A 24,685-nucleotide genomic window follows, 5' to 3' on the forward strand; every position below is an offset into this window, starting at 1 on the left:
TGTGTTTTTCAAATATCTGTATTTACGATTTAAAAACTAATAATTACATGTATACAAACAGGAAAGAACTTTCTTTAACAGCCATAAAATAAAAGCCCACTAAAGATGCTGCAACTGCAGTGTAACATGTTTGGGTTAAAAAACAAAACTGTGTTTTGCTACAGGTGGACCCTATCCAGTTACATACGTATTGTCAAAGCAAACAAAGAAAAAGATATCAACCCAAAGATGATTGATAGAAATATTTTATGACGTTTTCCATTGTGGAGATGTGGAATAGTTTGTCAACTTCCAGGGCAATTTCAATGTAAGAGAATTTATGTGTTAATCGAGAATTACACTGTAGATAAGTCAGTTCCATCTGCTGTAGACTATCAAGCTTTCAACTTAAATGACAGACGATCTCGAAAACAAATGTACGATTGGCAGTGTCCTCGAAACATTTGAAAAATTATTCCTGTAGTTCTTTCACGACCACATTTCTTCAATCACGTGTTTTTTTTAATGCTAGAGAGCTGAGGGAAAGGGCTGGCGTTTCTTGTCTGACTTTGTCCCCTCAACAACCGGATTTTCTTTTTCAATCGGTCCCCATCAAATCAGAATTGTTTCTCACGTTCCATTGCCCTACTGAGGAAATTGTGCAGTCAACTTCACTTTAAATGCGAAGTTTGAAATCCATTGGAGCAGTTTTAATTTCAGTTGCAGCTCTCCTTTCCATCATAAAATCAGCAATAACCATTTCTAAAACGAAAAAGAATTCCAAGCATGTCCCCTGACCGAACAAACATACTTATCAGAAATATATAATGTTTCCATATTCGTCGTTCAGTTCCAATGAAAACGTGCAATATCAGTGGAAAAATGTGTGCTAGTTCAGAAAATTTGCTGTTTCTGTGACAAATTTCATCATATGCTCCAAGACTGCCGACATAGCAGGAAGTACTTCTTGATGCACAGGACAATGAATCCTTTCGATCGATGACTGTAGTTTTTTGGTCTTTCTTTGGTAACTAAACCTTTAAGTTAATTCTGCATGGTACTGTATTGCGGTTCCACAGCAAATTTTCTGTACCCACTGATAAAGAATTGTATCTGTCATAACAGATACTGAGAATTCTCTTCCAGCTCTCCTGTCTTTCTCATTCATTTTAAAGGCTTGAGACGATAGGTCCTTAGAATGCCTCTCTTTGTGCAAACAGCCAGTATACTTTCTACCTACGACAAACAAACGGTGAAATGCAAATTGAGGTGACACAACGATTCTCATGAAATTAAAAATGTCGTGCTGACAAAAAATGCAGCACACCAGTGCCAATTGAAATGTCGGGCTTTACCGAGTATATTCGGGCAGTACTGAGCAAAGACGAGACAGGCCGCGTCCCGCCCCATACGTGGCCCACATATCATGCTCGCGTGTCGTCTGCCTTCAGCCTTTAACGACCGTCTGAAAGCGCGTCGCTGATTTCATTCCATGTCTGTGGTAGTGCCTGTTGGATAAAGGGTCAAATAACAGGGAATACGCTCCAGAATTACCGCCTGAAAATGAAGTACTAAATTCCACGTTAAACCGTTCACCTACGGTGTACTTGCATTCAGCAGCATCCCAAGCATATGTGTTTGGAACTGCAGACTGGTTTATGATGCCCAGTTACACGATGCACGGAGGGTACTTGTTTCACATCTGTGCGTACGCACTAGATGGCAATACTGCATAAATCTCGAAGGGGACTGATTTTTTAAAAGTCATTCACTGAAATCAAAAATTTCTCAGAGCTCAAGAGACCTAGTTATTAATTTTTTACTTGTTTATTACTATTTATTACCTAACTTATCTTCTATTATGTAACTATCACGTAATTATGACTGTTCTGAATTATGGCGTAAACTATTGTTTTTATATTTTGACACTCGGTAGCACAAGAATATGATTATATAACTTTATATTTATACAGCATTTTGCACTTGGCGCTCTTGGCCTAACGGAGTTTTTCTCCTTTAGGTTTAAGGGCACGATGGTGACGAAAGGCCAGACAGTATTGGATTAATCCCTATCAGGGAAAAAGGGACGAGGACAGTGGCATATATTCCAACTGATGGAGGAATTGAGGCCCGAATGTTGGAACTTCGTGAAAATGGAGGTGGCTTATTTCGACAAGCTGCTGTCAGTGATAACGCAAGGGGTTCGCTCTAGCAACACAGTAATGTAGGAGGCAGTTTTACCTACGCAGAAGTAAAAATTAAAGCATTCATTTTAGGATTTTATGATCGGACTTTCTCACTATCTATTGGCTTGTTTCTCCTTTCTGCCACACTGAAATTCTGGTAGCGCGGGGCCGTATTTGAATCCGCGCCATACGTCATGGACGCCGAAGACCCCTGGAGGTCTCTGCACCATCGAGCCGTAAGCTGTGGCGGCGCGCGCCTCCTGGCCCGCTTTTAGTGTGAGGGCGCCACAGCGGAACACGTGGTTCCAGCGGCCAATAGTGGCGCCCCCGATAGAGTATTTAAGCGCCTGCCTCTCGCTCAGCCGGGCCTCTCCTGGACTCCCCATCTCCAAACAATCCAAGCCAAGGCACGTTCCCGACTCCGTCTCCTCAAGCTCCTTTCCCGCCGCACGTGGGGTCTGGAACCCTCCACAATTCTCCACACCTATAAATCCCTCATCCGCCCTATCCTCTGTTACGCCCATCTAGCCTGGATCTCGCCCCCCCACCCCTTTTATAAATCCCTCCAAATCCTTGAACGCCATGCTCTCCACCTTGCCTATCGCATCCGTCTCCCCTCCCCCACGCGGATCCTGTATGATCTCATCCCCTTCCCCCACCACCTCCTTTTCCTTGAAAGGGTATGGATCCTGTACACCTCCCGTAAACTTGATCCTCCTCACCCGCTCGTCTCCCCGATCCTCTCCCATCCCCGCCCGCTGCCGCGCCTGTATTCCCACGTCCCACCCGGTCTCCATCTCTCCACCCTCCTTACCCTCTCCCAAGGTGGCTTCCGCCAGCTCCCCCTCCCTGATGATGTCCTCGTCCCCTCCATCTACCCCTCCTATCAACTTTGATCCTGCCCCACTCCCCGCTTCCGGTGTCCTTTCCTTTTGGCACCCTCCCTCCCTTCTCTTCTCTTCCCTTCTCTTTCCTTTTCCCCCATCCCCTCCCTCCACCCCTCTTCCCCTGGGCTTTCCCTCCCCCTTCCTCCCTCCCCCTATCTCCCCTGCCCGTGGCATCCCTGCTCTCCCCTCTCGCTCTCCCACTCCCCTTCCTCCTCCTCCTCTCTTTGCAGGTCCCCGGAGTCGCACACGCACAGTGAACATTCACGCGCTGGAGATCATCGCCTTCTGTGTCTCGTGTGTGTGACGTCGTTTAGTGTTTTTGGTGTCTGCCGTCCCGCTACTACGTTCACTTGTGCCGTCGGATTCATCAGTGTTTTCTGCGTCGTGTCAACGTGTTTTCAGTGTTGTTATCGTCACGTGTGAACGACTCTGTGTTTTTTGTGTCTCTGTGACCTCTCTCTTTTGCCCGTCACTATGTTCATTATCATTCTCCGTTCTTATACTATTGTAAACACTATGGCTGAAGAGCGGCGTAGTGTGCCGCTGCCAGCCTGCCTGATTTGTCGAGGTATTAAAATAACAATAAAGAAAAAAAAAGAAAAAATGCTCAGCGAGTCCCCTACCTTCTCCTTTTCCTTGAACACATCCGCACACCATATATTGTCCGCTGCCTTGATCCCCCCTCACTTCCTGGTGTCTACCTTCCTCTCCACCACCCAATCCGTTGCCATGCCTTTACCTCTGTGTCCCACCCTCTCTCCATCTCGACATCCTCCATCTCCTTTCCCAACGCAACTTCCACCATTTACCCCTCCCAGATGATGAGCTTCGTCCTGAAATCTACCCTTCCTACCAACACTAACCCCATCTTCCTGCCTCCTCCTCAGGGCTTCCTCTCCTCCCCCTCCCTTCTTCTGAGCCACTTCCCCCTCCTACTCCACCCTCTCTTGTGCTCCATTTCAGTGTCTCTGCACTCCCTCCAGCCTTTTTTTCCCTCTTCATCTCCTGCCCCATCAGTCTCCTGCCTCTGTGAAACCTGCTGATGCCCCTACTTTCATCCCATCGCCTCCCCTGCTGCCGTTGCTCTCCCCTCCTTTTACATCCTCTCCGACCTCTAGCTCGGCAGGTCCCACCTGGCAGTTTTATACTTCACCGTGTATGTTCCAAGTGGGTTTTAAGTGTGTTGTTCTGGAGTGTATTCATTACTGTGGCCGACTTTTAACGTGTGCATGTGCATCCAGTGTCTTCTTTGAGGTTTAAGAATCGCCAACTGTGTTTTTTTAACTTTATGGTGACCTTTTTAATTGTCCCCCATGAACGTCTCCCTGTCAGTGTATTTTTGCCTCCACTATCTCCCCCTACTGTGTTTTATGTTCCCCTTTTTATCGCATTATATATGTAGCATTTTATTCTTGGTTTAGTTGTCATGTCACTCGGCTGAAGAGCGGCGGAGGAAAAAAAAAGCTCAGCCAGTCAGTGTAATCTCGCGTACGTCTGTGGACACATTGCCTCGCGTTAGAAAGCTTATTTACTTTTTTGTTCTGTGTACGAGTGGACGTGTTTGTTACGTTTTCTTTTGATTCCGTTGTTCGATCTTCTTGTTGTTCGTCCTGTCCTCCGGTGGTCGTGTCCGTCCTCTCCCGTCGTATTGTTGTTCGAGGACCTCTCCACGGGTCCGACCGCGCATTCCTTCATTTCAACCCCACGACAGTCCCGCTCGCAGTTACAACAGAAATAAAGCAAAATATCGAATGGAATCAAACGTGAAATTCCGTCTATTGTGGCTCTGCAAACACAAATCGAAAATGACGCAAATAAAAGTGTATGCATATTTACTTGAAAATAACGATTTTCGACTTACCTTATTTTTGTAAAAGAGGCCTTAATGAGCATACAAGCACCTTTCTTCACAGTACGCCTAATTCAGGGCGCTAATGTTTTGTTTGGTTTATGCCATTGCTACAATACGGAGTTCTCAGTACAAAGAATGCTACTGGAGAGCAGCTTGTAAAACAGAACGTTTATTAGCAAAGAAATATTGCTTTCTTACTGCATTTATGAAAAAATAATCACTGAAAGATTCTCAGAATCTCTAATTTTAAACCCTGAACGTAGCTCATAGCCGCAGGTGTTAACAGCAAGAGTAAATCACGAACAATAAGAAACAGAGAGCTTAGTACTCTGAGCAGATTCTTCTGCTCATGCACGAGTTACCACCGTCTAATACACGTTCCACCTGTTTTACCACGAGATGGCTGTCGCGCTGCTAGACACCTGCCGTTACTGGTGGATCGTTGTCTAATACACCCTTCAGTATCAAATCACGCTTTACACAACGTTGCTAAAATAAGCTGGATTTTTTTACCGAAGCTATATAGTACAGTGTCACTGCCTAAATGCTTTGTAATGGAGAGGAGGGTGGTGAGTAGAAACAAGCGCAGTTGTATGACCAACCCAACAGAACGAGCACAAACGTCGTCGGGCGGACACTGCTAACGGCGCCCGGTAAAAGACTTAAGCGCGGAGAATATTTAATATAAACGCGACGGGCAGCGTGCGAGCGGGCGAGGCGTAAACGGCAGCGTTATGAAGGCCGCGTCCCATGAATCACGGCGGCCCTAAACCGCTGTTTACGAGTGCAGCCCTCGCGGCGCAATATGCGGCCCTGCTCTTTACGAGCGCGCCGACTCTCTCCTCTCCCGTCCCCTAGGCTCGGCTCTCTCCCCCACTCATGTCCTCCCTCTCCTTTACGGCGGCCGCAAGGTGTTGCGCTTGTGTTCCCGCGGGGAGCGCCAGGTGGGCTCCCAAACCCCAACCGCTGCATACGGTGCGGTCGTGCCTGCAGACAGCGCCTGAGCGGAATATTAAATGCGCCCGACCGCCCACCACCCGCTGTCTAGTGTACTAGAGCTGCACGGACAGCCTGAAGGTCTGACGTGGTACCTCAGACCTGCATACGCCGTTTATGTCTTACCCTTACTCCTAACAACGGCGGGAAACCACATGTCCCTTAACCGAGAGGAAAGGGCAGCTATCAGGGAACTGAAGAACAACGACGAAATTGTGATATTAACAGCAGACAAAGGACAAGATGAAAGAATTATAAAATGATCCCATCTACAAAGAACTAAGGGCGGACCCTACGGCGAAGATAATTCGAAAGACGCAGGCCGCGATTAAGGACTCGAGAATTGACGCTGACACAGCCAAAGGTCTTATTCCCAGAGTACCAGCCTCTCCTAGAATTTACGGTGTTCCGAAGATACATAAGGACAGTTACCCTTTGAGGCCAGTAGTGAATGGGATGAATTCACCTACTTACAATCTGGCAAAGTATCTAGCCTGCAAACTAAGACGTCTAGTTGGCAAGACGGACTCTTATGGGAAGAACTCGACGCACTTTATGGGGGTGTCCCATAACTCCGCTGGCAGCCGACATATTCATGGAAGCCTTTGAAGCAACGGCCCTCGGTTCAGCGCCTTTACGCCCACGTTGCTGGTTCAGATACGTGGACGAGACGTCCGCTATATGGCCTCATGGTGAAACGGAGCTACAAAAGTTCCACGAGTATCTGAACAATATGCACGGGAAGATACAGTTCACGCTCGATGTAGAAAAGAATGGTGCAATCCCATTTCTAGACGTCGAAGTATACAGGAGAACGGAGGGCACACTGGGGCACAGAGTATATCGCAAGCCTACACATACAGACAGTTATCTGCACGCCCAATCATACGACCACCCAGCGCAGAAGAACTCTGTCATCCGTTCTTTGGCAATCCGTGCGCAGCACCTAAGTGATGCTCAAAATATCACACCTGAGCTTAAAATACCACGCACAACGTTCCTAGCCAATGGCTACAGTCGTAAGTCGATAAACACAGCCTTGTCGACGAACACAAGTAAGCAAGAAATGGACAAACTGCAGCCAACAGTGCGCTTACCTTACGTGAAAAATGTTACTGACGGAATAGGCAAACACCTTCGCCGCGTTGGGGTGCAACCTGTCTTCTATAGTGGTCGTACAATCCAGGACGTGCTAGGCTCCACTAAGGACAAGGTGGATGCATTACACATTGCAGGCGTTTACAAGGTGGAATGCGAATGTTGAGCGGCATACATCGGCGAGACCGGTAGGCCAATATCAACGCGCATTCGGGAACACGAGCGCTATATTCGTCTGGGGTAACACAACAAATCCGCAGTGGCAGAACATCAGCAAGACTGCGGAAAAGGACTAAAATTCAGCGAAGCCTCTGTGTTGGCCAAGCAGCCAATTATGACGAATCGCAAAATCAGAGAGGCCATCGAAATACTTAAACACCCTAATAACATGAACAGGGAGGATGGACTCAGGCTTAACCCATCTTGGCTGCCAGCAATCAGAGCCCAACAGACCGCACTGTCAACACGAGGCACGAGCACTACAGGCGAGTAACTGCCTCCGCGCGGCGGGAGTCCAGCAGTTGGTAAACAGCAGCCCACTTCTCATTCGATGATGACCACCAACCATGGTACACAACACAAGAGCCAATAGACAACAGAGGTCACGGTCTCCCTCCACCGCAATAACCTATTATAATAAAGTTCCCTCTCCTTCTTCCTTAACTGACCAATGAAACTAACAACCTTTTTAAAATTCTGACGTAATGGCATGCGCAGTAATCAGTAACAACAAAATATAAAGGACACTGTGTAGCCAGAACGCACCATAAGACGCAGAAGGCCGCTGCAACCGTGGCAGAAACGTTGGTGTTTCTCCAGCAGCAGTAGGTTTTTTTTTCCATTATGACGCCGTACCATACCCAGAAAACTTTAATGTCGACTGACTCTGGGCGCGGAAACCTACGCAATTACACATGTCCCTTCATTACTTTTCGCACTTGTCTTCCTCATTTGGCCACCCGAGGAACACCAGCTATGTCAGCGTATTCTCTCTCACGATCATCTCCTTATCATATCTGAGAAGCCTCGAAGATCTTCCACTGCTTTCTTCATCGTTCCGATTCGTGGTTGTTCTGCGAATGAAGACATTCGGAGGCTCACAATTTCTGATGGCCACACTAGCTTCAGTCTGTAGCAGGCCTGCCCAAGATCTGCGCTCCCGGAGTGCGGTCCCACTCCGCGCGCCCAACGAGGAGTGCTCAGTGCTCTCGCTTCCCCCAGCACTGCGCTATTACGAGCAGGTGTGGTGAGACGGCTATATGTTGAAGGGTAGAGGTGCGGGGAGCATGGGAAGTCGTGCTCGTAACACACGGTGGCCACTACTTAGACGCGCGTACTGCAGCATACTCTGAGGTGACGAAGGTCATGGGACAGCGATATGCACATAAACAAATGGCGATATTATCGCATGAAAGGGCCATACATCAGCAGGGCTGTTATTTGTACTCATTGATTCACGTGAAAAGATGTCGAAAGTGGTTATGGCCACGCGACGGGAATTAACAGACTATGCCGGCCGGTGTGGCCGTGCGGTTAAAGGCGCTTTAGTCTGGAACCGCGTGACCGCTACGGTCGCAGGTTCGAATCCTGCCTCGGGCATGGATGTGTGTGATGTCCTTAGGTTAGTTAGGTTTAATCAGTTTGAAGTTCTAGGCGACTGATGACCTCAGAAGTTAAGTCGCATAGTGCTCAGAGCCATTTGAACCATTTTTTTTTTTTTTGAGTTAACAGACTATGTACAGGGAACAGTAGTTGCAGCTAGTCGCATTGGATTTTCCATTTCCGATATCGTTTGGGAATTCACTATTCCGAGAACCACAGTTTCAAGAGTGTGCCAAGAATACCACATTTCAGGCATTACCTCTCACCGCGGACAACGTAGTGCTAACAGGCAAGCCACATTGTTTGAAATCAGAGGTAAAATTTGGCATTGGTGGGCTATGGCAACCGACGAGTGATGCAATGGGTTTGCTAACAGCACGATATCATCTGAAGCGTCTTCCCTTGGTCCCTGGCCATATTAGTTGGATCCTGGACGGTAGAAGAACTGTGCCCTTATCAGATGAGTCCCGATTTCAGTTTTTAAGAGCTGACAGTAGGATTCGCGTGTGGCGCAGATCCCACGCAGCCATGGAACCAAGTTATCAACAAGACACTATAGGAACTATTAGTGGCTCCATAATGGTGAGGGCTGACTATACATGGAATGGTCTGGGTCCTCTCGTCCAACGGAACCGATCATTGACTGAAAGTGATTATGTTCGACTACTTGGAGCTCAAACGACGATGGACTCTACATAAATGTCAATGCGCGATGTCACCGGGCACAGTTGTTGGTGGCTGGGTTGAAGAACATCACGAAAAATTCGAGACAATGGTTTGAGGGACCCAAATAGCCTGATATGAATCCCATCGGATATTTATGAGTCATAATCGAGAGGTCAGTTCATGGACAAAATGCTGCGCTAGCAACTATTTCGTGTTTATGGGCAGCTATAGAGGCAGCTTGGTTCAATATTTCTGAGGCGGCTTCCAACGATTGTTGATTCCATGCCTCGTCGATTTGCCACATTGCTCCGCTCAACTTTTACGACCTCAGTGTACTTCTTTAAGCAGGATCGTATCACCAGCGCGACGGTATTGGTCTTGGAGTAATTTCCCATAGAATTCTTGCCTGTTCCTAGACTGGACAAACAGACCGTTGAGCTGGGTGTTACACTCTACCTACGTATATCAGTTCATGTTAGTGGCCTACATCAGCAGCCAAAAGCAAGGACCGCATAAGAAATAAATGTAAATAGGTCTTCGAACTGGAAAGTACTGAAATTTCTTTTGAGAACGTACGACGAGATGATTGAATTACTGAAAAGCAATCAGTCATGCCTGACCCCTAAATAATTGCCTCGAATTCTGGGAAATTTTTCCCGTCACGAACTTGATGACGATTATTCCGTAGAATTAATATTCGCATGACAGCATCAATTTTGTCCAGCACCTATGTTAGGCAATTACTCTCCCTTTTCATTAAGATACTTAAAACTGGGTTACTTAGCCGTCGTAAAATTTACGACTGAAGTTGGTAACAGTTTTCGGTTCCCGCCATTGAGGTATTGTCAGTACAGGGCACAAAACAGGACATTTTCTACTTACTTGTTACGTGTCATACCACTTGAGACCTCGTAATTTTAATTAACTACTGCATAAATTATAAATTATGAGTTTCTTTGTACAAAATTTAGGGTAGTAAAACTCGCTATGGTTTAGTAACAATGTAGCATTAACCCCCCTTTAGTGTTCTAGGGTTACTAAATTCAAATAACAATTGATTAAATAATACAATCTTTTTCCACTACCGTACTCACCCTAAATTCAGCTTTTTTACTAATGGCTGCCGTCAGTTGAGTCAGCATTCTACTATCGTTCGTCAGAAGATAAGCGCATCATATCATCTTTTGCCTGGTCCTGCAGTGACGTTCCGCTGAATGTTTTTCCAGTCTTAATAGTGCCATGGCGTACGAATCACCTAGCACGGCCTTCAAATCCATTAAGCATTGCATGTGACTTCTCCACTTCCTCTTTTTAGGGGCAAGTGTCCTAATTTAACACAAGTAGCATTGCTAGCAAAGTGCTTGCTGTGGCAAATACAACTGCCTTGCTCTTGCGGCGTCAGGCTGCAACCTTCATGAGAGTCCTCACCAGTCAGCCTCACTTGCTCGCTGCTTTCTGAGCACAAGGCAATAGTGTGGCCGGAGCTTCTGCCCCCACGGAGAGCTGTTTGCCCAGGACGGTCCATACACAATCTGGGCCATGACATGGCGACTCAGTCGAAGTGCCGCCGCACTCACCAATTGATGTCAAGTGTGGAGAAGTGGCATCGTCAGAGCCACCCGTGCCTACAGGTGACCATGGCGTCATGGACAGCCTTGTTGGTTGCAGTGGAACTACCGGGACTTTGGGCGACGCCCCGGAAGGCAATTCGGCGGTGCCGGCTGACAGCACACAGAGATATCGAATGCACGAAGGTCAGGATGACCGTTGTGGCCGTTAGGTGCGAGTAGCCTGTTCCTGCCGTGAACGGGCAGTCCCTTGTGCTCAGCACCCTCGTGCCTAAAAATAAGTCTTTGTTCGTATTTAAGCACTCTCTTGGAATTACACAAGTATATGGTTGAATCTTGATTTTGATTCTGCACAGTAAATTGCTGATTGCTTACTCACACGAAGTAGCACTGGCACTAGCGCTAACTGAGAGGTATGTAGCTCACACGCGTCGTTGTTGTTATATCTTGTGCTTGTGGAAAATACTGACAGATAAATTTTTAGCTTCCTTGTGCTTTTTTTAAGTGTATGTGTGCATACTAAGACTGAATGCCCACTTCAGTAGCCTTTAGTGTGTCTAGTAAATCGTGTATGTGAGCCTGGTTAATGCACTTGCTTCTTAAACTGAATTTTTCTGTGTAGTTCAAATTTTAATTATGTACGCAGTATCATGGATTTCATGGATGCAAATAACGTTCAGGTAGGCTGTTTCATTTTTTTATAAACTATGCGTTCGGCCAACTTCGATCTTTGGTCATTTTGGAGCACTTACCTTCAACTTCCAGTTTCATTTCACATTATAATACACTCCTGGAAATGGAAAACAGAACACATTGACACTGGTGTGTCAGACCCACCATACTTGCTCCGGACACTGCGAGAGGGCTGTACAAGCAATGAACACACGCACGGCACAGTGGACACACCAGGAACCGCGGTGTTGGCCGTCGAATGGCGCTAGCTGCGCAGCATTTGTGCACCGCCGCCGTCAGTGTCAGCCAGTTTGCCGTGGCATACGGAGCTCCATCGCAGTCTTTAACACTGGTAGCATGCCGCGACAGCGTGGACGTGAACCGTATGTGCAGCTGACGGACTTTGAGCGAGGGCGTATAGTGGGCATGCGGGAGGCCGGGTGGACGTACCGCCGAATTGCTCAACACGTGGGGCGTGAGGTCTCCACAGTACATCGATGTTGTCGCGAGTGGTCGGCGGAAGGTGCACGTGCCCGTCGACCTGGGACCGGACCGCAGCGACGCACGGATGCACGCCAAGACCGTAGGATCCTACGCAGTGCCGTAGGGGACCGCACCGCCACTTCCCAGCAAATTAGGGACACTGTTGCTCCTGGGGTATCGGCGAGGACCATTCGCAACCGTCTCCATGAAGCTGGGCTACGGTCCCGCACACCGTTAGGCCGTCTTCCGCTCACGCCCCAACATCGTGCAGCCCGCCTCCAGTGGTGTCGCGACAGGCGTGAATGGAGGGACGAATGGAGACGTGTCGTCTTCAGCGATGAGAGTCGCTTCTGCCTTGGTGCCAATGATGGTCGTATGCGTGTTTGGCGCCGTGCAGGTGAGCGCCACAATCAGGACTGCATACGACCGAGGCACACAGGGCCAACACCCGGCATCATGGTGTGGGGAGCGATCTCCTACACTGCCGTACACCACTGGTGATCGTCGAGGGGACACTGAATAGTGCACGGTACATCCAAACCGTCATCGAACCCATCGTTCTACCATTCCTAGACCAGCAAGGGAACTTGCTGTTCCAACAGGACAATGCACGTCCGCATGTATCCCGTGCCACCCAACGTGCTCTAGAAGGTGTAAGTCAACTACCCTGGCCAGCAAGATCTCCGGATCTGCCCCCCATTGAGCATGTTTGGGACTGGATGAAGCGTCGTCTCACGCGGTCTGCACGTCCAGCACGAACGCTGGTCCAAATGAGGCGCCAGGTGGAAATGGCATGGCAAGCCGTTCCACAGGACTACATCCAGCATCTCTAGGATCGTCTCCATGGGAGAATAGCAGCCTGCATTGCTGCGAAAGCTGGATATACACTGTACTAGTGCCGACATTGTGCATGCTCTGTTGCCTGTGCGCTGATGACCTCGATGTTGAGCGCCCACAAACCCCCCCCCCCCCCTCTGTTGCCTGTGTCTATGTGCCTGTGGTTCTGTCAGTGTGATCATGTGATGTATCTGACCCCAGGAATGTGTCAATAAAGTTTCCCCTTCCTGGGACAATGAATTCACGGTGTTCTTATGTCAATTTCCAGGAGTGTATTTGAGTCATGTTAGTAATTTATGAATACTGTTTGTAGTGGTTTTGTGTAATTCAAGTGGTAATTCAGGGTTAACGTAAGTTCATTTTCCTACTTTCAGAGTCACGTGAAACCATATTGGCGTAGTTGTTTAAATTTTGTGTATACATTCTGTTTAGTACTAGCCTGAGTTAGTGCAATGGACCGTGATACATTTTCTCCCTGCTAAGATAGGCAACTGCTTAATACCATGTCATTAGAAGACCGCTACCTATTTACCAAATAATATTTCTCTGATTCACATACAAGTTATATTTTATGCAATTTCTTTTGAACTGCTGGGTTACAGGTATTAATCGATGTATTAAAAATGTTTATTGACGCTTGATGTATTTCTTTGAAATATGTTACATGGCATACTTTTCGGTCGCTATTAGTAGAATTTGAGTCTGTACTATACTTTCCTGTATTTATATTAAGACAAAAGGTCTCCCTAGCGTCATAACGCCAAATCTCAACTGAAAATAGTTTAAATTTCAAATACTGAATTCCTTTCGCTGATTTTCTTGCGTTCATTTGTGTTTCAAAATTACATATGTAGATTTGCAAAAAAACAATTAGTCTTCCTACTCTTTAAAAAATGAAAGTAAAAACTATATCACAAAATGCGATATTGTCAGACCGTTTTCCAGTTCCCAGAGTGGTGAAATTCATTGTTGGAAAAGATTTTTGAGCACGGTGAAAGGGAATAAAAAGTGGTACACTTAAGCCAATGAAGTTACAGGGTCGAACAAGAGTACTGAGCAACAAATCAAGTCAGCGAAAATAATACACAGATAGCAATACATCGGAAAATTATTTCATCTGAGAAGATAAACGAACAGATATTGTTGACAGCTAAAGCATGAGGACTACACCCATCGAATAGTGAGAAACTAAATGAGACGAGGAAGAGTGAACTACAGTTGCCATTAATAATCATTAACGTAAATAATTAAGAACATTAACTTCAAAATAAGAGAGAAGTAAAAAATAAATGGGGGAGATACGAGTTTTATGTGGATGATTTAAAATGTAGCTTGGCCAAAGTACGTTAATCCAGTTTTCAGAAAGAAGCTACATTCCACCAACTGCAATCAACTTAACGACAAACTAGAAAGAACATACCCCAATAAATTTTATGTATAGATGGAAAATCGACAGGTACATGGACTCGTTGAGCCGATACTAAGCCAGCTGTCTATGATTCGTAAACAACCCATTCCATCATGTGGTAAGATAAAATAGTCAATCCCTGCTAAGTGAGCAGCAGTTACTTTTTCACCGCAGTTTTATCCCCAAGAGCGGGCCGTAGCGTTCTTGCATGTTGCTGAATTCTGAATATTTTAACTCATATCATTTCCGCGATGCGTTTATGTTCCTGTAATGTGGCTGTGGCGTCCGCCAGAGCCAGTATTTGGGTGAAGGAGCTACACGCCAGTTGGATTTGATGCGCTGGTCTTCCTCTAATCCACTTAAATGGGTTGTGGCCAGAACCTAAAACACTGGCTAGAAGTTTTCTCACAATGGTCGGTGTTAAGCAACACCTTCCTTTGTGAAGTTATAAACATCCTGCCCAGTAGCAGCACCTCGCGGAAACTCTGTTATTGTGTCAACAGGAACTGTCTATAGAAAATCCCTACATTCTGCTCCTTATTAGGACTGGCCGGAAAGCCTGAAAGTTAAATCATGTATTGGTCGGGAGGTCGCGAAGTGAGGAGTCAGCTGGCAGCCCTGGCAAGGGTAGGACTGAAGTTTTGGGGGCTCGGGAGGCAGTTTCAGGGGTGTTGCGTCTATGAATCAGGAACAGGTGATCCTCAGTGATCAACTAAGTTATTTTCTGCTGTTATCCATGAAGACTAAACATTTCGACATGGTTAGTCAGTCAGCAAGGATGTGATACTTGTATGTGTGAGTGGTGAGCTCAGGGGAAAAACGTGAGACTAGTTCAAGACAGCCTGGCTCTGTTACTATTGTAATATTATTTTACAAGCACTACGTAGGACGCAACAACACCTATCAGAGGTTTTACATTGCTGTTATGACACTGAAAAAATTGATTAAGCCAATATGGCAAAACTAAAGGCAACTGACGACTCGTAATAGGAAAGACCGATTTGGTCATCACAAATGTCTTTGTATAACAAAGCTACTCCTTGGTGCCATAAACACTCCCACCCACTAGCCTAAAGGCAGTGGATCAATACAATCGATTGCATTCATGTCGTTCGCACTCGATTCGCTGATTATTGTATTGCAACAACATTTGCGTGAGTCTCCATGTATTTGTCATACTGAAGCTTCCTGATGTGACTACCGTTGATCTGTAGCCATGTTTGACTGCGATCCATCATCCAGTACTGACGCCATCACTGACGGTTAGACTATGAGTCTACCAACATTTATCTAGTTCAGGGCACGAACTTCCCTGAAACTTCAGCATTATTTGGGTCAGGTGGCTAACCAAACTGATGGGCCAGGATCAGCATTTAGCACAACATCACAGCATCAGACATTGCGTTTCATCTGATGTATCAACGTTGGCAATGACCTGAGAAGGCAGAGCGCTCTCGGGATGGCATGTGAGCGAAAGACACATATGCTGCAGTGACAGCCTCATATGTAACAGATCACCCGACAGGAAGTCTCCTGGTCGAATGGGCAGGCAACCCGCCACACTCACATTCACCACCCTGCGCTCGAGTATCAGAGATCTTCGTCAGCGCTGAGAGTCTGCCTCTGGACTCAGCAGTTTTCACGCAAGCTTACGAAGCCACCAATTGCCGTGGAAGACACGGCTATATGATGTATTCTGATGAATAAAAAACATTTAGTCTTGTTTGAGAGCGGCTGACGACACCACACAGGCTACTCACCCTGCATCCTGAGGAAATGGTAGGGGTATCCAACCCGGGAGTACGTGACCACTACAGAGCTGCAGCTACTGATTGATCACGACGAGCTGCAGCTACTGATTTCTTACAGAGGACAAAACATTCCATTTGTCCCATGGAAATTCGTGTCGTTTTTGTGTGTGTTCGTCACCCTTCGCAGCTTTAGGCACTTATGCTCTTTTGTTTGTGGAAGAAGTATTACAAACGTCTCGGAGAAAGTGTTGTGATTGTTTGTGGTGCTCATCTTTCAATCCAGCAGACGCATCTGAGAGTCTACTAAGAGCAACTTGATTCCTAGTAGTCGTACAGAAAAAATGACTATTTAATCATGATCCGTGGGAGACTGGCGACCGTTATTTTGCGTTGTTGCACTGATAATTAATCCGGGTCATCCAAAAAACATGTTGGAGAATAGTAAAACGTCCCAGTTTCGAGTCTTGGCTCAGCACACAGTTTTAATCTGCCTAGAAGTTTCATGTAGGAGATAGTGAACTGTGCAAGAAGTCGCGAAATTTGTCTTGTACAGCACAAGACACTAAGACTGATGGCACTGTGGCCGTGATGAGAATCTGATTGTGCACGACGCCTTGGAAGTTCTGATACAAGAACTCAGTGAACTCTCTTCTGTTGATAGCCGATTTTGGGATTTAGAGCTTCTTATACATGAACATTTTGGCAGGCAGCATGGAACTTGTAGAGGTCATATGTCTTATGTGCCACAGTAATATGGATAGCTGTACGGTAGGGCCAGCCATAAAGAAGATATATCTATGGAGAGGCCATACTAACGTGTGGTTCCTGAAGACGGTAGTTGTTGTGCGCCATTGGGACGGCATAGGTTCCAAGGTAGAAATTGATTTTGAGAAACGCATACACTGATAAAAGTCTAATATAATTATATACCTAACTTGGCACAATGATTCCACTGAATGTACAGATATAAATCTTGATAGCAGTCTGAAGTGTGGGTGAGTATTGCTATTAGCAATAAGTCCGACCTGGGCTTTCAAAAATGGTTCAAATGGGTCTGAGTACTATGGGACTTAACATCTGTGGTCATCGGTCCCCTAGAACTTAGAACTACTTAAACCTAACTAACCTAAGGACATCACACACATCCATGCCCGAGGCAGGATTCGAACCAGCGACCGTAGCGGTCGCGCGGTTCCAGACTGTAGCGCCTAGAACCGCTCGGCCACACCGGCCGGCTGACCTGGACTTTAATCATTGATAACAAGCAGAGGCCTGAGTCTGTTACACTTGTCCTCACAACTCTATCTCAACTAACCTGATCTCGTACATACACTCAGGAGATTCGAGTACCGTTTCTAGAAGGCTGGAGCGTGAACACTCGAGACTGGATTCTCCTAGCGGCAGCCACTCGCCGGTGTGGCGCTGGCGGCGCCGATTCAAGAAGGTGTGTCCCTCAGGCAGCAGGCGGTGGGAAGAAGTGGAATGACGCGCCCTGCTTGGTGCCTACTGCTATGAAGTCACACCAGTTGCAGGGGATAACCGACTGGTCTGGCCTCGCTATGCTGGTTTCGTAAACTGTTGAAAGCAGGTGGGATAGTGGGTGTGGAGTGGAAAGGAAATGCGTGGGTTCCTGTTTCCACGTTGTGAAATCTGAGGGAAAAGCGATAAAATGTTATGGCCAGGTAAACTGTAAAGGCAACTGAATAATCCACACAAATTATGAAAATGAATGTACATATGTATGTAGGTGTGTTTCACATCCCCTCATAAATCACGGGACCGATTTGAACCATAGCTGGTACGTATATCATTTATTTTCCGGGAAGAATCAGTGTAAGGGTAATAAATGCCAATCTACCAAAGCACTCAGAGATTTACAACATCCTCTACATATAATTTAGAACCTTTTACGAAACTTTTTCTCGCTGACGATCCAACGAAATAGTGAAAGGAAAAAGTCTGTCGCTTACCGTCTTTTCCCTGTTCATGCAGTAAGAATACCACACTAGGCATGGCGTTTACATTTGTTGCATCATTACTACTAACTGTATTCGTGATATATTTTCAGGCACTATTCACATATAACGCTGAATGTAGAGAAAAATTTCATCTTTGTGATACCACGTTATAAAACTAAACCATGAAAGCTACCGCATCACGCAAGACGTTTAAATTTATTACTTCGTTGTTAATAATTCCATTCTCAATATATTTTCCAGACGGTATCCACATATACCACTGGATGTGACTGCAAAATGATACCATCTTACAGCATATAGTTCTGGAGATAAGGCATCATAAACACTGAGCTGCGTGATAATGAAACTGCAGGGTGAAACTCTCTAGACATACAGGTGAAATATGTGTACAAATACATGTTAAATATGTGCGAAATATATTTGACATGTGCGCATAGAACAAAGACACAGGTAAAAAGATCATGCTAGGCCCCCCAAAACGATTTCAATCTAATTTCGTACACATTTTAGTTGGAATTAAGAAAGAAATACCGTAGGGTTAACACCCAACATCCTCCTGCAGAGGTGAGTGTGACAACGTGGAGAGAGAAGCTAGGACGAGGACATGGTGAAAGCGAGGGGGAAGCAGGGACAGGCACAGATAAGAGGAGGAGACGGACACACATGTGGGAGGCAGAAATGTACAGAAAGAATGAACAGGAGGAGATGGACTGAGAAGGAAAGGAGGAGGAGATGCACAGAGAGGGAGAGGAAGACACAGGTAGAGAGGTGGAAGAGGAGACGATGGACACAGGGGAAGGAATAAATGGACACAGAAAGGAAACAGGACGACATGGACAGAAACAGGGAGAGGAGTAGATGTCACATAAATTAAACGAGAAAAGGCCATCAGGAATGGAGGAGGAGGAGACAGCTGGAGAAACGGGGAATAAGAGATGGATAAAGAGAAGGGGAGGAGAAAATAGAGCAGGAGATGAGATTGGCAGAGAAGGTAGTACCAGACTTAAAGAGGGGTTAGGAACCCATTAGCAGAGATAGGGAAGAGTAGGAGATGGAGAAAAGAAAGGAGGAGGAAGAGGAGATAGACAGAGAGTGTGGGGTGAAGGTGGTGGCCAAAGGGATGATTTGGTGGAGAGAGACAGAGAGAGGGAGGGTTGGGGGTCATGGACAAGGGCAAAAGGGGCCGGACAGAGGTAGGATGGAGGAGAGGTGGATGGATAAACAGAGAGGGGATTAGTAGGGAGGAGATGGATAGAGAGAGGGGGCAAGAGGAGCTGGACAGGAGATGGAGAAGGAGGAGATCTTCAGAGAGAGGAGGGATGAGGAGATGGACTAATAGGAGCCCGGAATAAATAAATACCCGGGAAACATCGTGTTGTCGTGTTCTCTCAGCTACTTTTTTTTTTTTTTTTTTTTTTAATGAAAGGCTTGACTCATTTTCTTATGTGGGAGTAACACTTACCGGATATACGCAGAGAAGATTCTTATCAGTGTTCAGTTTATCAGATACAGCAGCTCATAATATCATTGAACTCTTACAGAGCTGAAGAATAAGAAAGAAACTGCAATATCTGCTCTTAGATTTGTGAATACGGCAGCGAAAGGCCTTCTGAGAACCAAAGTGGCATCTTGTGGTAGCTCTCAGAAACTCCTCTCCTTTTTATGTATTTCGTGTATGGTTACGCCATTAACACATTTCTTTCATTGCTCTACAATTACGTATGCTGAGTAACGGCGAGATAAGAAGAAAATTATGCGTCACTCACGCGATAAGTGTAAATCGTTGTACTGAGAACCCTACCTAGCTGCATCAAAGTAAATCGCGCCTTTTCACAGTTACCGTCAGCTACGCTTGAGGAACTCTTCGCCACGCTACGTCTACGTGTGCTGTAGTTAAACCAGCAGATATTTACCCTGCTCTGTTCTCGTGTTTGCTCTCGAGTTTCCGTATTTGTAGTTGTCTTTGTGTAATAAGCTCACCACACATGGGATCCACGAAGAAATATAGAGGCGGTTGATTCCAGGAGGGTGAATTGCATCCCACCAGTCATAAAAAGTAGACGGACGTTCTACATCAGCACTGAATACTTCGTAGTAGAGTGTACACTGATTTAACTGCTGTCGCGTACGAACTGTGTTTTTTTTTCGTCCACAATCACAACCGCATGTTTTCCAAAAGAAATAATTGGTAATCTGCAGATCTCGTTATAAAATACGATCTAATGAGCACATTTTGTATGACCTCGATCCTATTATCATGTTCGAATTTCTGGAAATGTGAATTCTACGACATGAACCTACCGCCTAACAGTTACAAATTAAAAGGTAGTTGAAGTTTGCGCATTGGGTAGCCTACGCGCTGGGACGAGTGGAACTTGCAAGATAGCTGTAGGTACCTCCTACAGGTCAAAGACACCTCGCATATGCTGATAAATTTAGCCCAGTAGTGTGGAATATTGGCTCCGAGGGTCATCAAAGGCCGGGAAAGACACTTAACGGTGCTCTCGAGGGCAGCTAGCAGATATAGTCTTTTGCACAAGCAATAGGCAGAGAAACAGAATTGTTTTGGCGATTACAGGGTGGCTAATACATTATAGCAGCCAACATAACAATATTAGCAAACATAAACTCGCTGTACCTCGGACTTAATTATTAGACAAGAAATGCGCTAAGGAAACAACAACAGTAAGATCTACATCGATATCTAAATACATATTTTGGAGGCAACCGTGTGGTGCACGCTTAAGGGTATCTTGTACAACTATTAGTCACTTCTTTTTCCGTTCCACTCGCAACCAGAGCGAGTGAAAAACGTCTACCAGTTATAACAGTTAATTTCTATATTATTCTTGTATGTAAACGCTGTAGAAAGGGAATCGCTACTCATAATAACGCCAAATTGGGAATAGCGTATTACTGACGCATGGGAAACGTCAGGGAATAAAAAACGTAAACTAAAAATTTATCAGTAGATGGTGCTATAAGCATCATAACGTTAATGGGATCGGCTACAAATGATAGATGAATCGCAATACGACAGCTATGTTTTGAGCTGTAAATTACACCATCCGTACTGTTCAATGTGTGTGACTGCTCACGTTCAGCCGTCAACAGTTGTGGCACTTTTAATTCATAAAATGGTTCAAATGGCTCTGAGCACTATGGGACTCAACTGCTGAAGTCATTAGTCCCCTAGAACTTAGAACTAGTTAAACCTAACTAACCTAAGGACATCACAAACATCCATGCCCGAGGCAGGATTGGAACCTGCGACCGTAGCGGTCTTGCGGTTCCAGACTGCAGCACCTTTAACCGCACGACCACTGCGGCCGGCTACACTTTTAATTAGGTTCAAATAGCTCTGAGCACTATGGGACTTAACATCTATGGTCATCAGTCCCCTAGAACTTAGAACTACTTAAACCTAACTAATCTAAGGACGTCACACAACACCCAGTCATCACGAGGCAGAGAAAATCCCTGACCCCGCCGGGAATCGAACCCGGGAACCCGGGCGCGGGAAGCGAGAACGCTACCGCACGACCACGAGCTGCGGACTTTAAGTTAGGTACGCCCATCCACCTAGGCGAGTTCATGCATAAGAAATAAAATCTGAACTGAACTTTACCTAAACTGAACCCAATAACAATTCTGAAATTCTTAGCTTTACTACGTCCTGACTGATAATAAACTGGTCCTAACGACTTTTTATAACTTACCTTATGGAAACGAAAACTAGGCAGTACTCGAAAGCAGCGAATACTAAAATACAGCAGAGCGACAAACCAGATAAACAAAAAAACTTTCCACGGTGCATTGCAAGGAAAAACGGCTGTGTTAAGCACATCATGCTTTACTCTGGAGCAGCTGTGTTCCGCTAAGTGCAATGCGCGAGTCACAATTGCAAAACACAGTTTTTATGAGGAGACGGTGGTAGAAACTCAACTTACAAAACGATAACTTGTTATAAGAAAATACGGTTCTGCTTTGAAATTAGTGAAGGGGATAGCAAAGCATTGGTTAATCTATGACACTAAGTGCAAGCTATGTGAGCAGATAAGTTTGGGTAGTCACATCTGGACAATCAAACTGACTAATCCAAACAAATAAAGAAAAAAACCGAAAATTTACGTTTCAGAAACTCGTCATAAACTACGCACGAGCAAGCAATGAGGCGACATAAGTGCCTGAAAATCCTCATACTACTCAAATTAGTCTTTACAAAATCGTATTTCCAAAAAGCAACATCGTCTGCATTATCGTCTCTGCTAGATCTCACGATCACACAGCACCTTGACCAACACCCGACTCCCTCACATAATTCCTACGAATACTACTGGCAGAGACAATGCTGCTGGCCACCAAAGATCACACTCACACTGGTTGTACTCAGAACCTTTGTAGATTAACATATGGACTATTGAAGACTTCTCTTTGGAAAATATCCAGTGTAGAACTATGAAGGATAACATATCGAATGAAAGAGAGCTCACATCATTTTCACTGAATACCAAAAAATAAGGCAGTAACCTTACACAATACGTCTCCATACGATCCAAGGCTAATCTCATCATCGTGGTCTCCATGCGAAATGTGCATAGTCGCCAGTAGCATAGTTCTGCAGTCAGATTCTGACACAAATTCTCCAAATTTCGTCATTAGCGTTCCATGAAAGGAGCGTCGTCTACCGTCCTTGGATATTTCAAATCACGAAAGATTTCAATAATTCTTGAGTGCCGATCGAAGCTATCGGTAACAAATCTAACAACCTACCTCTAAACTGCTTCGATGTCTTCCTTTCATCATAGGGTGTCCAAACACTCGATCAGCACTTAAGAATGCCTCACATTAGTGTTCTGCGCCCGGTCTCCTGGGGAACCTGTGGTTTAGGGATATCGTCTTTGTTTAGTATTCAGACCACACTCAGTCCCAGGTTCGAAACCAACCGCCGCTTAGTTTTTGATTAATTATCAGCACTGGTGGCCAAAGACTTCCGGCAAAAGAAGTCCCGCATTCTGCCAAAGAGGGTGGAGGAGTGGACGTAGTTTCAGGGTACATTCTTGTTCTTGGGGTGGAAAACTGCCCCTAAAGGCGGAAGAAGAAGCAATGATCAACGGCTTGAGGACGCAAAAGGCAATGGGAAACATTGCATTAAAGACAGCGCGTATTCACGGGACTTGTGGCCTCTAATTAAAAAAGTGTCATGATGATCTCTCCACTGGCAAAAGATTCCTCAATAGTTCCCCATTTGGAAAAACGGTAGGGGACTGCTAATGGGAAGACATTGAATAACCAACGAAAGGATAACGTTCTACCAGTCGGGGCGTGGAATATCAGAAGTTTGAACGTGAGGAAGGTAGGACTGAGAGTGTGTTACTTCGAACAGTTCAGTGATGGACGGGGTTGTTCTTATCACAATCGACAGCAAACCAACACCGACAACGAGATAGTTCAGGTGTACATGCCGACTGCGCAGGCTGAAGATGAAGACACAGAGAAAGTATATGAGGATACTGAAAGGGCAATACAGTACGTAAAGGGCGATGAAAATCTATTAGTCATGGGGAACTGGAATGTAGCTGTAGTGTAAGAAGTAGAAGATAGGATTACAGGAGAATATGGGATTGGGACCAGGAATGAGTGAGGAGAAGGACTAATTGAGTTCTGTAACAAATTTTAACTAGTAATAGCGAATACACTGTTCAAGACTCACGAGAATAGATGTACTTGGAAAAGCCCGGGTAATATAGGAAGATTTCTATTAGATTACATCATGGTCAGGCAGAGATTGTATGGCGTACCCAGGAGCAGATATAGACTAGGATCACAAGGTAGTATGATGAAGAGCAGGCTGAAGTTTAAGAGACTGGTCAGGAAGAATCAACTTCAAAGAAGTGGGTTACGGAAGTCCTAAGGAATGACGAGGAACGCTTGAAGTTCTCTAAGGCTATAAATACAACAATACGGAATAGCTCGGTAGGCAGTACAGTTGAAGAGGAATAGACATCTCTAAAGAGGGCGAACACAGAAGTCTGGAAGAAAAGCACAGGTACAAAGAAGGTAACTGCGAAGAAACCACTCGTATTAGAAGAAATCCTTCAGTTGATCGTTGGGTGAAGGAAGTAAAGAAATGTCTACGGAAATTCAGGTATACAGAAATACAAGTCGGCGAAGAATGAAATAAATAGGAAGAGCAGGGAAGCAGAGACGAAATAGCAGCATGAAAAGTCTAAAGACATCGAAAAATAAATGACTGAAGGACTGACTAGGCATATAGGAAAGGCAAAACAACGTTCGCTGAAATTAAAAGGAAGGGTGGTACATCACAGTGCAACCGGAATTCCATTGTTAAATGCAGAGGAGACAGCGGTTAAATGGAAAGAATACATTGAAGGCCACTATTAGGGAGAAGATTTGCCTGATGTGATAGAAGAAGAAACCGAAATAGATTTAGAAGAGGTTGGGGAACCAGTATTAGAATGAGAAATTAAGAGAGGTTTGGAGGACTTAAGGTCAAATAAGGCAGCAGGGATCGATAACATTCCATCAGAATGTCTAGAATCATTGGGAGAAGTGGCAACGAAACGTCTATTTACGTTGGTGTGTAGAATGTATGAGTCTGGAGACATACCACCTGACTTTCGGAAAAGCATCGTCCACACAATTCCGAAGACGGCAAGAGCTTACAAGCGCGGCAATTATCGCACAATCAGCTAAACAG

Source organism: Schistocerca cancellata, chromosome 8 (genome assembly GCF_023864275.1).
Source record: "Schistocerca cancellata isolate TAMUIC-IGC-003103 chromosome 8, iqSchCanc2.1, whole genome shotgun sequence".
Taxonomy (NCBI): domain Eukaryota; kingdom Metazoa; phylum Arthropoda; class Insecta; order Orthoptera; family Acrididae; genus Schistocerca; species Schistocerca cancellata.